We start from the raw sequence: 13,687 nt of genomic DNA, 5'->3' as shown, positions 1-13,687 counted from the left end.
GTTCCGTCATCATACCTTATTGACTACTGACATTGCTTTGGAATTATCCAATTCAGGACGACCCATAGCAAGACTCAGAGTGCCACCCCCTTGCTGTCTTAAAGGTGATATCCCGAGGCTGATGACTCCTGTAAAGCCCTATTTATTCATCAGACGACGTGCAAAGCATCTTCGCATTAGCACAGCTGCGAGACTGATTGATTCGTGCCTGAGTGGATAAGGCTGCCTGCAACTGCGTCCTCCATTCTATGTGCAGCCCACTGAAATGAATTATGGATTGTCTTTTTCTCCCAGTTGCACCGGTGGAGTTCAGAGGCAGCGAGGTTGTCTTCGGGTATGGGGACGTTCCAGGATTTAACATGGTATGAACATGGAGGTAAACTCAAACATCTGGAAGCAACAAATACAGTAGCATTCACTGCATCTTGTAAAGAGTTTTCACAGACCCAGATTCACAGACTAAAAATGTAGGTCTATGAAACTGGCTGAAAATGACATTTATGTTAGCTGTATTCATACTTGGTTACTGTATTCATACTAACCCTAGAGGATATCGCTATGAATCACCATCCAGTAAAGTTTGACCATGTACTCCCCATAGACGTTATAGAGAGGCTTGTGGCCCTTGACCACCTTACACAGTGAGTAGATGTGTTCCCAAGGCTTCCAGACGTCAGACCCCTGCTCTACTGGCGGCCATTACAGATCTTCCACACTATGTAAATCTCACTCACTATCCACCTGAAGAGCTGGTGAGAGATATAATGGAAAACACGAAGGAACAGAGACCTATAATGGTTTAATAACAAAACAATCAATTAATTAATAAATCAATGAATCAATTACTTGAATGAACCAAATCGATCAATCACTTAATCTATGAGTGTCCCTATCTCATTCATTGTTGTTCATCAGATATCACACAGGTAGATTACAACAGTGTGTGGCAAGAGCTCACCTCACTGCAGAGCAGGTGCTCAGTGGGCTCTGTGCAATCGATGATGCTCTGAATGTTACTGAACTGCATAATCTGTTTCAAAATGCAACATGACACAGACAATCTTTGTCAAACGGCATTGGGAAGATTACTAGATTACTCTCTGATAAACAGGTTACCTGTTTAAAATTTAAATATTCATGAAACTCAATAATCTTACTTTTCAAATATGCTTCTCTTAAAGAATCTGCCAGAATCTATCCAGGACTCCTCAAGAGGGCATGTTTTCAATGAATATTTGATTAGGGAGTTAATAGACTCCAAAAGGAAACTAATCAAATACGAATTAAAGACCCCACCGATCACCAATTGCTTTGGGTCAAGGGAGATTTTTTATTATTTTTTTCTCTCACACTCCCCCTTCATGGAGCGCCCTTCCATTGTCATGGCAACTGTACATAAAAGCCAAAACCTTGATTCATTCCGCCAATTAAGGGGTTCTAGAATGCGGCTCGTGGAAAGGGGAAGGAAGAGACAGAACAGTATCTGTGCCTGATTGCGTTGGTGATTATTCCTGTGCATTTCCTTTTAATAGGAAATTAATGAAACCCTTTTGACATCGCTGAGTGGAAGACGCCCCATGACCTGTGCTGGTAAGCACTAATTCAAAGAGCAGGAAGCTTAATTGCTTAGTGTTGCACAGAGAGAGAGCGAGAGCAAGAGAGAGAGAGAGAGAGAGAGAGAGAGAGGAAGAAAGAAAGAAAGCAAGAAAGAGAGCGTGAAAGAGTGGGGGAGTGGAGAGATTTGAGAGAGACACAGAGAGAAGATTCTGTTAATTAGGCCGTGTTACAGGGTGGAAAGGAATTACTCTTTGTTAACCGCCACACATTCCTGCTCACTACATGGTGGTGTGGCCTGGCCATCTATGGCATTCTGCTGAACTTTGTGATATGGGCTAGTAGTTTCAAGTTTCATGTCTTTAATGTCACATGCACAAGTACAGTGAAATGCCTTTCTTGAAAACTCAAAACCCAACAATACAATAATCCATAACAATGCTATACTAGAACACTTTCAGCGACGGCGGCAGCCCAACCTTTCCCTCTGGATCCTCAAAGAATGGATGTGGACCTGGGACAAAAAGCCCCCTAGGATACAAAAACAGCTTTTGCAGAGGCCCAAACCAGATGGTGGACTAGGTCTACCAGATTTTAGATTCTATTATTGGGCCGCTAACCTTAGGATCATTCAGTACTGGTTACAGAGCAGAGAGATATTCCCACCCCCAATTTGGCTAGAGATGGAGGCCGCCTAATCTACACCGGCATCATTGTCTTCCCTCACTCCTCCGTAACAGGCCCTTACTCCTCCTTCACCAAAAATATATGTGTCAAAACAACATTGAAGATCTGGAATCAATTTAGGCACCACTTTGGGTTTCAAACAACTTCTTTTTGCTCTGGTAGCCTCAAACCCAGCCTATTCCCCATCTATGGTTGATGGTGCTTTCTCAACATGGTCTAGTCTCGGTATTAAAAGATTCAGAGATCTCTATATTAATAATACATTTAGTACGTTTGAACAATTATCAGCTAAATTCGGTCTCCCCAGACATCATTCCTTTAGGTTCTTACAAGTCCGGAGTTACGTCCACAGCATAGATCCCTGATTCCCCACCCTTCCTGGTGAAACACAGTTTGACACATTTCTTATACCACTTCCTACTGTGAAAGGCACCTTCAATAATCTAAAGTCAAATTTGTTCACCACAAACCACCTCATTAAACAATATTAAATCCTCATGAGAGGAGGAACTGGGTGAGGAAATATCTGATGAACTATGGGAAGGGGCACTGAAAAGGGTACATAGCTCTTTTATTTGCGCTCGAGACGGTCTCATTCAATGCAAACTCATTCATTTGATCCACTGGACCAAAGAAAAATGTATAAGGATGTGAACCCTAATTGTGTACGATGTAACGGACAAGAGCCAAAGAAACATGAGAAGCACTGCAGGCCTACAGAGTCTATGAAATCCTTCCATAGATGGATACCCTTAGGTACATGCAGAGCACATGCCCCTTTGTCTTTCCATTCTCCAAAGTGTCCTTTTGAGTGGTAGTATGATTCCCAATTTATTTATTTATTTATTTATTTATTTGCCATCATTATTCTGAACCCACTACCCGCAAGTCGTCGTCGAGTTCAACCTGAACCAGGTTTTCCTCTAGGATGTCACATTCTGACCTTTATTTCCTTTATTTTGTCTTTATTTAGTATGGTCAGGGCGTGAGTTGGGGTGGGCAGTCTATGTTTGTTTTTCTATGTTTGGTTTCTGTTTCGGCCTAGTATGGTTCTCAATCAGAGGAAGAGGAGATCTGACGTTACATAGGACTCTGCTTAGCTCTATTCTTTTTATTTTTATCCTAAAAATCTCTCTAGTCCTTGCTGATGACAAGCATACCCACAACAGGATGCAGCCACCACCATATTGGAAAATATCAGTGATGGTACTCAGGAATGTGTTGTGTTGGATTTGCCCCAAACATAATGTTTTGTATTCAGGACAAAAAGTTTATTTTTTGCCACTAAAAACTTACTTTAGTGCCTTATTGCAAACAGGATGCATACTCTGTACATGCTTCCTTCTTTTCACTAGTGATTGGGTGTATTGATACACCACCCAAAGTGTAATTAATAACTTCACCAAGCTTGCTAAAAGGGATATTCAATGTCTGCTTCTTTTTTTACCCATCTACCAATAGGTGGCCTTCTTTGCGAGCTATTGGAAAACCTCCCTGGTCTTTGTGGTTGAATCTGTGCTTGAAATTCACTGCCCAACTGAGGGACCTTACAGATAATTTTGTGTGGGGTACAGAGAGGCGGTGGTCATTCAAAATTCATGTTAAACACCATTATTGCACAAAGTGCTAGTCCATGGCATGCAACTTCTTATCTGACTTGTTAGGCCAGTTTTATCCTGAAGTTATTTAGGCTTGCCATAGCAACGGCGTTTTATATACTTATTGATTTAAGACATTTCAACTTTTCATTTTTTATTAATTTGTAAAAATGTCTAAAAACATAATTCCACTTCGACATTATTGGGTATTGTGTGTAGATCAGTGACACACAATCTAAATACAATCTATTTACCGTGTGTGTGTGTGTGTGTGTGTAGTGCAAGGCCAGCCATGCTGTGGGATCCATAAACCCAAGATGAAAGAAAAGGGATGCCTATATTTATCCAGCCTGCTCAAGTAACTCCTCTCTTCGCTGGCATAGGCCTCCAGTGCTTTGTGGAAGCAGGGCATAGGCCTATCTTCAACTGATGATGAATAGCTTTCCTCTGACCTCACAGTTGCTGAAATTCTACCCACAGCACTGTTTAGGCTCTGCATATTACTTCTGATATAGACTGATACATTTTCCTTGGTGGTGGTATTGACACAATAATATGACCCCTTCCCCACACAGTCAGTAGCTTGGATGGGAAGAGCCGATGGGCAGGGATTTCAAAGCAGAACCCTGGCAAGTTGCCCCTTGTACAGCTGGTGCATGAATTCAGTGGTTGGGCGTTTTGGAAATCGAGAGCAAAGCGAACCCTGAAGCTAGAGAAAACTAATGGCAGCTTGCAGGCTTGCTACATGTCCAAAATAACAAGAAGATGTTATTTAAGAGCAAGCTACCTAGCTAGTGAGAAAGATGCTGAAAATTGTCTAAACTTGTTGTGTCTAAAATTACGCAACTTTAACTATATTTCTTCTGGCAGAGGTTCAAATTTCAAGGGCTTAAGCGCAAAGAAGACGGAAGTGACGAATCACGTACAGCAGTAAGCCTGGTTGGAGTCCCCGCCCAGGTCGCCCCTCCCACATTAACTGAGAGGGACATGATGATTGACAAACGTTCCTCAATCGAGGGATGAAAAATGCCTTGTACTCTGAATTGTCCTCATATCCTAACTGTTACACAAGCAGATGAAATACTGCTAGTTTTATGGAAAATGGTCTATTTCAAATAAAATCTAATTGTATTGGTCACATACACATGTTTAGCAGATGTTATTGCGGGTGTTGCGAAATGCTTGTGTTTATAGCTCCAACAGTGCAGTAATATCTAATAAGTAATATCTAACAATTTCACAACAATACACACAATACATACAAATTTAAAGTAAAGGAATAGAATTAAGAATATATCAATATTTGGACGGGCAATGTCGGAGCGGCATAGATTAAAATACAGTAGAATACAATATAATACAGTATATAAGAGATGAGTAGTGCAAAATATGTAAACATTATTAAAGTGACTAGTGTTCCAATTGTTAAAGTGGTCAGTGATTTCAAGTCTATGTATATAGGGCAGCAGCCTCTAACATGCTGCTGGTGGCTATTTGACAGTCTGATGGCCTTGAGATAGAAGCTGTTTTTTAGTCTCTCAGTCCCAGCTTTGATGCACCTTTACTGACCTCGCCTTCTGGATGATAGCGCGGTGAACAGGTAGTGGCTCTGGTGGTTGTTGTCCTTGATGATCTTTTTGGACTTCCTGTGACATGTAGGTGTCCTGGAGGGCAGGTAGTTTGCAAGCGGGGATGTATAGGGCAGACCACACCACCTTCTGGAGAGCCCTGCTGTTGCGGGCGGTGCAGATGCCATACCAGGCTGTGATACAGTCTGACCAACAAGACGCTCTCAATTGTGCATCTGTAAAGGTTTGTGAGGGTTTTAGGTGCCAAGCCAAATATCTTCAGTCTCCTGTGGTTGAAGAGGAGCTGTTGCGCCTTCTTCACCACACTGTCTGTGTGGGTGGACCATTTTCGTCCTCATACTATGTAGTAGGGCTGAGAATTGCCAGAAACTTCACTATACGATCACAATACTTAGGTGCCGATACAATACAGTGGGGCAAAAAAGTATTTAGTCAGCCACCAATTGTACAAGTTCTCCTACTTAAAAAGATGAGAGAGGCCTGTCATTTTCATCATAGATACACTTCAACTATGACAGACAAAATGAGAAAAATAAAATCCAGAAAATCACATTGTAGGATTTTTAATGAATTTATTTGCAAATTATCGTGGAAAATAAGTATTTGGTCACCTACAAACAAGCAAGATTTCTGGCTCTCACAGACCTGTAACTTCTTCTTTAAGAGGCTCCTCTGTCCTCCACTTGTTACCTGTATTAATGGCACCTGTTTGAACTTGTTATCAGTATAAAAGACACCTGTCCACAACCTCAAACAGTCACACTCCAAACTCCACTATGGCCAAGACCAAAGAGCTGTCAAAGGACACCAGAAACACAATTGTAGACCTGCACCAGGCTGGGAAGACTGAATCTGCAATAGGTAAGCAGCTTGGTTTGAAGAAATCAACTGTGGGAGCAATTATTAGGAAATGGAAGACATACAAGACCATTGATAATCTCCCTCAATCGGGGGCTCCATGCAAGATCTCACCTTGTGTGGTCAAAATGATCACAAGAACGGTGAGCAAAAATCCCAGAACCACACGGGGGGACCTATTGAATGACCTGCAGAGAGCTGGGACCAAAGTAACAAAGCCTACCATCAGCAAGGGCATTGAAGATGAAACATGGCTGGGTCTTTCAGCATGACAATGATCCCAAACACACCGCCTGGGCAACGAAGGAGTGGCTTCGTAAGAAGCATTTCAAGGTGCTGGAGTGGCCTAGCCAGTCTCCAGATCTCAACCCCATAGAAAATCTTTGGAGGGTGTTGAAAGTCCGTGTTGCCCAGCAACAGCCCCAAAACATCACTGCTCTAGAGGAGATCTGCATGGAGGAATGGGCCAAAATACCAGCAGCAGTGTGTGAAAACGTTTGACCTATGTCATTGCCAACAAAGGGTATATAACAAAGTATTGAGATAAACTTTTGTTATTGACCAAATACTTATTTTCCACCATAATTTGCAAATAAATTCATAAAAAATCCTACAATGTGATTTTCTGGATTTTTCTTCTCATTTTGTTGAAGTGTACTTATGATGAAAATTACAGGCCTCTCTCATCTTTTTAAGTGGGAGAACTTGCACAATTGGTGGCTGATTAAATACTTTTTTGCCACGCTGTATGTATTGCAATTCTCACGATTCTATATGTACTGCGATTCAATACTGTGATTATATTGCAATTCAATGGTCCAAACATATTTCTCACCATATGTCTGCTACAGAGTGACAAGAGAGAGCCATGAGAGAACTAGTTTTGATCAGTCATCAAAATAAAAGTGCTAAAAACAAATTGGCTCCCTAATTAAAAAGAAGAAGGAGAACAAGCTATGAAGAAAAAATACTGGAGTTTTGGTGCATGTACAGCCAACTAAGGCAAAAACAATATTGAGATATTGTCAAAACGATACGATACATTGTCAAAAATAATATCCCGATATGTAACTGTATTGATTTTTTCCCCACATCACTACTAGGTAGCAGAAGTCAAAGCAGCCATTTTGGAATGGCAGTCAGCCAATCAACTCATTTATTGTTCAACACGAAGTGCCATTCTATAATCTATGCTGTGGCTAGTACTAGCTCGTATGAGGACAAAAACAGTAGTTTACTTAAAAAACTAGCAGTCATTAAATCTTCTTGGTGTAACAGTTTGGATAATGGGACAATTCGGAGTACAACACATTTCTCATCCCTGGATTGAGGTATATGTTTCCAAGCCTTGCACCGGCTCCGCTGTGTCTTAATCTACACAGGAATGCTGTCTGACTATAGTGCAGCTGTAAGTAAGCGGGTCGGATCTGCTGGTTACCAGTGCTTGACTTATGCTGGGGGAACTGTGTACCAGCTCCTCTATAAAACAAAGTGACCTATCACTGGCCCGGATTCACACACAGCGTCAAAAAAAGGTTGATCAATGCGGAATGAAGGCAGGATCTGCATTGAATAGCAATGGAGAGTGGGCATTCAAATCCTTATTCAAAGATTAATTTCCACTAGTCTGTGAATCTGGTTTATGCACACCAGTAGACTTTAAAATAATGATAGACTAATTATATAGCATAGCCTGTTAAAACGGCCAGCTGATTCTAGCCATCCCTTCCGGTTAGTTCTAGTGGGACAGTTTAGTCTCCCATTCAGAGGACCCCCACTTTTGTTAGTGTCTTATTGGTCAAGGTCACGCCAAATAATTATCACGACATCTCCTTCAGCCTATCAGTGGCCTTGATTTGCGGGACTACAGTTTCAGTTAGTATATGACCCCAGCCTGCTGTGTGGTCAGAAAACTGCTTTCTCCATGCTGATGAGCAGTTCCGCAGTTTTCCCATCCTGCTGAACTTCCTCCTGTGGATTGAGTACCTGTATGTCTGATGTTTAATTGTGAGTGCATCTAAAGCTAAGTTTGGTGGTTTATTGTGTACAATTACCGTGTGTTGAGCTTGTTAGCTAGCTCGCGCTCCCGCTAGTGTTAGCACTATTGTTAGCATTTTGCATTGGAATGCATGAGCGTAGGCTGTTTAGTCTATTGCCATGTGACTAGGCCTTCTGCCTGCTGTAGTGTATACCCCTTGCTGTTTTATAGTTACCTGTGCTAGCCTATACAGCGATGTCATTCATATTATAGAAGTGCTATGGCCTGTTTTCTTTCACCTCTTTTCTTTCAGGACCACAAGGTTTTTGTCAGTTCTCACAAGACATGATTCTCAGTTATCTGAACCCTGAGTGGTCCACATTCACACACACATCTGACATCTTATTCCATTAAACTTATCTTATAAAGAACAATCAATCTTCACATTATCACTAGTTAACTACACATGGTTGATGATATTACTAGGTTAACTAGTTTGTCCTGTGTTGCATATAATCAATGCAGTGCCTGTTAATTTATCATCGAATCACAGCATACTTCAACTTCGCCAAACAGGTGATGATTTAACAAAAGCGCATTCACGAAAAAAGCACAATCGTTTCACAAATGTACCTAACCATAAACATCATTGCCTTTTTTAAAATCAATACATAGAGGTATATTTTTTTTAAACCTGCATATTTAGTTAAAAGAAATTCATGTTAGCAGGCAATTTTAACTAGAGAAATTGTGTGACTTCTCTTGCGTTTAGTGCAAGCAGAGTCAGGGAATATCCAACTGGCTCGTTTGCGAACTGTGTGAAGATAATTAATTTGTCAAAATGTTACATAATTATGACATAACATTGAAGGTTGTGCAATGTAACAGCAATATTTAGACTTAGGGTTGACACCCGATATCATGAAAACAGCCTACCCAGCTCAGCTAGAGCAAGTAAAATGGTCAGTGAGGTGTTCTCTCATTTGTCTGGCATTAGCTACCAAGCTAGCCAACTTTAGCCGGTTAGCTTGGGTGCTTGACTGCCATTGTGAGGTCCGAACGCTCGGATCAACCCTACTCCTCCGCCAGTGTGCGTTCTGAACCTTTCGAGAGCAAAACGCTCTGAATCAGTCTAGTGAATTTATGAATAGACAAGCTGACAATACTCTGAATTTACAAATGCCCAGAGCGCACTTTGAGCACTCTGAATTTACAACCACACCCTCACTCTTTTTGGTGTCTGTCATTGTGTAACTCGGCTGGAGGACTACTCATTTTTCTTTGGTGGAGCTTTTGACATTCTGGCTGTCTCTCCTGAACTAGTACCTAAAATAAATGATAGTGTTAGCTAGCTAGCTAATGTTAATGTTACATGACTTGAGAGAGCAGTTTCTTTTAACTGGGAAGCCAGAGAAAGGTTGATATGTTTCTTAGCGAAAAAGCCCCAGCCACAGAAGATCGAGGAGACCTTTGGCTGGAGCCTCCCTGGTCCCTAGGTTGTCACTAGTTACCACAGCCACAATGTCAGGTTGACTTTAACAACAAATTACTGAAAACAAACATTAGTTCTTTGGTCTGAATTTAAGGTCAGGCATAAAGTTAGCAGTGTGGTGAAGGTTAGGGCTTTTAAGAATAGTATTTGTAGAAATAGGCGTGGTTTATGATGTTGTGGATGTGGTAACTAGTGACGACAGGGTTGCCATGTTCTCAGTAAATCGACATTGTACGAGTTTGAAAACGATCTCGCTGGCGAAAATGCATTGGTCTCGGCAATTTCACTGTGCCCTTCTGCTGCTGACTATCAGGCAGTGATTCAGCCTGTTTCTGAGTGAGTGAGTGGTGGGGAGGGCGGGGGCCCGGGCTGATGTGTGTGTTGAGACTGTGGGCTGCAGCAGGCAGCTTAGTCTCGTGAGTGAAAGGAGACAGAGAAGCACGAGCGCACGTCGTGACAACCTTTTACCAAGTTGTAGGTAGGCTATTTAAATTGCCATTATGGAGAACTATTTCCAACCCTTTTTCGATAAGACATATTAATGCGCTAGAACTGATGCGCATCAAGAAATAACGGTGACAAAGCACAGAAAAGCGATTTTGGCAATCTAGAGCACATTACATAAATTCGCTCGGAGGTGGTTTAAACTGCATTCTAACATCGACTTTGCTTATGGAAGACCATATCAAGCCATGGGTTTTACGCATGCTTAGTTCTTGGGCCTCGAGCGTTGTGCGAGTGGAAATTTAAAATAGAAGTTAAAGAACTCCCTGGCAGTCTTCTGGGGAGTCCACAAAGAAACTGACATTAAATGTGGACAATGATACATTTACATCTGTTGTCCATCAATTATCCTATTAATTTATATGCATATGTAGACTACTGCAGTCTTCCACTTTATACAATAAATGCGTTGAAATGATGATCACTGGAGTCATTGCAAGTCAATTTGTGCCACTTGTGTAGCCTAACTGGAGCTGGCAAACAGATTTAATAAACAGCCTATAACTTCAGTTTATTGTTCTTGTAGCCTTGTGTTATTAAGCTATTATTAATGGCCATGTTTAGTTAATGAAATTGGAAGTTAGAACTGTGACTATGATCACAATCGCCATCAGCTGCATGTTTTTTCCCCCTACCTTTATTTAACCAGGCAGGCAAGTTGAGAACAAGTTCTCATTTACAACTGAGACCTGGCCACAATAAAGCAAAACAGTTCGACACATACAACAACACAGAGTTACACATGGAGTAAAACAAACATACAGTCAATAATACAGTAGAAAAATAAGTCTATATACAATGTGAGCAAGTGAGGTGAGATAAGGGAGGTAAAGGCAAAAAAAAGTAAATACAATATAGCAATTAAAACACTGGAATGGTAGATTTGCAGTGGAAGAATGTGCAAAGTAGAGAGAGAAATAATGGGTTGCAAAGGAGCAAAATAAATACAGTAGGGAAAGAGGTAGTTGTTTAGGCTAAATTATAGATGGGCTATGTACAGGTGCAGTAATCTGTGAGCTGCTCTGACAGCTGGTGCTTAAAGCTAGTGAGGGAGATGTGTTTCCAGTTTCAGAGATTTTTGTAGTTCGTTCCAGTCATTGGCAGCAGAGAACTGGAAGGAGAGGCGGCCAAAGGAAGAATTGGTTTTGGGGGTGACCAGAGAGATACTGTATACCTGCTGGAGTGCGTGCTACAGGTGGGTGCTGCTATGGTGACCAGTGAGCTGAGATAAGGGGGGACTTTACCTAGCAGGGTCTTGTATATGACCTGGAGCCAGTGGGTTTGGCGACGAGTATGAAGCCAGGGCCAGCCAACGAGAGCGTACAGGCCGCAGTGGTGGGTAGTATATGGGGCTTTGGTGACAAAACGGATGGCACTCTGATAGACTGAATCCAATTTATTGAGTAGGGTATTGGAGGCTATTTTGTAAATGACATCGCCAAAGTCGAAGATTGGTAGGATGGTCAGTTTTACAAGGGTATGTTTGGCAGCATGAGTGAAGGATGCTTTGTTGCAAAATAGGAAGCCAATTCTAGATTTAACTTTGGATTGGAGATGTTTGATGTGAGTCTAGAAGGAAAGTTTATAGTCTAACCAGACACCTAGGTATGTAGTTTTGTCCTTGAGCTGTTCTTATCTATTGATGTTCTGTATTAAGTAATTCTGTATTATGTTTCATGTTTTGTGTAGCTGCTGCTTTTGCCACAGCTATTGGGGATCCCAATACAATACCAACAAATGTTGTTAGAATGCTTTAGATTTAAGGTAAATCAATCAGATTAGGCTACAGGTATAAAATTGTTGAAATTGTTGCATGTTGTGTTTATAGTTTTCACCTTGCTACAGTACATACATGCATACAGTCTACTACTGAACTGGGAGGGCAACAACAACACCGGGACACAGTGCCCTTGACAAGCACTACTGTCCGGCAACAGTGAGGGAAGTAGCTACCTGGTAGTCCATAAGCAATATGGGTGACAGTCATGAAGCAACAGTAAACCCATCATCAGTAGTTTTTCTTTTTAAAATGATATTGTCAGTTTTATAACGGAACATTTACAAATATGTGTAAAACTAACAGTACTCAGACTCATCCTCTAGTCTCTAGTCTCAAAACAGAAGACAAACTCTGTCAGTATGGTCAAAAAAATAAAACATCACTCAATCAAAACCGTCTAGAACGCTTTTAACACACCCACTCCTTTCCTTTCAACACACCCACTCCTTTCAACACACCCACTCCTTTCCTTTCAACACACCCACTCCTTTCAACACACCCACTCCTTTCCTTTCAACACACCCACTCCTTTCAACACACCCACTCCTTTCAACACACCCACTCCTTTCCTTTCAACACACCCACTCCTTTCCTTTCAACACACCCACTCCTTTCCTTTCAACACACCCACTCCTTTCAACACACCCACTCCTTTCAACACACCCACTCCTTTCCTTTCAACACACCCACTCCTTTCCACACCCACTACTACTTTCCTTTCAACACACCCACTCCTTTCCACACGCCCACTACTACTTTCCTTTTAACACACCCACTCCTTTCCACACGCCCACTACTACTTTCCTTTCAACACACCCACTCCTTTCCACACGCCCACTACTACTTTCCTTTCCACACGCCCACTACTACTTTCCTTTCAACACACCCACTCCTTTCCACACGCCCACTACTACTTTCCTTTTAACACACCCACTCCTTTCCACACGCCCACTACTACTTTCCTTTCAACACACCCACTCCTTTCCACACGCCCACTACTACTTTCCTTTCAACACACCCACTCCTTTCCACACGCCCACTACTACTTTCCTTTTAACACACCCACTCCTTTCCACACGCCCACTACTACTTTCCTTTTAACACACCCACTCCTTTCCACACGCCCACTACTACTTTCCTTTTAACACACCCACTCCTTTCCACACGCCCACTACTATTTTCCTTTCAACACACCCACTTGTCCATACTCCGGTTGCCATATCGGGATGCAGTTACCCCGTCTTGTCAAATGCTTGCATCTGCCCTCATGCATATTTACATTTTTGTAAAACTCAGCAATATCCCTTTCCTCTCTTCCCTTTAACATTTATGGGGGACTTTACTTTTCATACACTGACAAGATACACTGAGAAAAGAAGTGTGCATTAAAATAAAATAGGTTTTTAAAATTCTGTATTTCAAATCAGATTTATATAGGCCTATTGTACTCGTGTGCATGCCTAATCTAATTTTCCATTTATGTTTGGCTCCTGCTGACTAAAGGAATGCCACTGGTCAAAATAGAAAGACTATTTCCTTGTCTGTTTCTGGGTATTGTCATTAATGAGATTAATTTGACTGTTGCGATTTCTTAAACAAAACATTAATTGGCTACTTAAAACATATCCTATAAAGATAACCTTGACT

Source organism: Oncorhynchus mykiss, chromosome 4 (genome assembly GCF_057628025.1).
Source record: "Oncorhynchus mykiss isolate SJ-2025 chromosome 4, ASM5762802v1, whole genome shotgun sequence".
NCBI classification, from domain to species: Eukaryota; Metazoa; Chordata; class Actinopteri; order Salmoniformes; family Salmonidae; genus Oncorhynchus; species Oncorhynchus mykiss.
The sequence above is the reverse complement of the archived record's forward strand: the minus strand, read 5'-3'. Positions refer to the sequence as shown.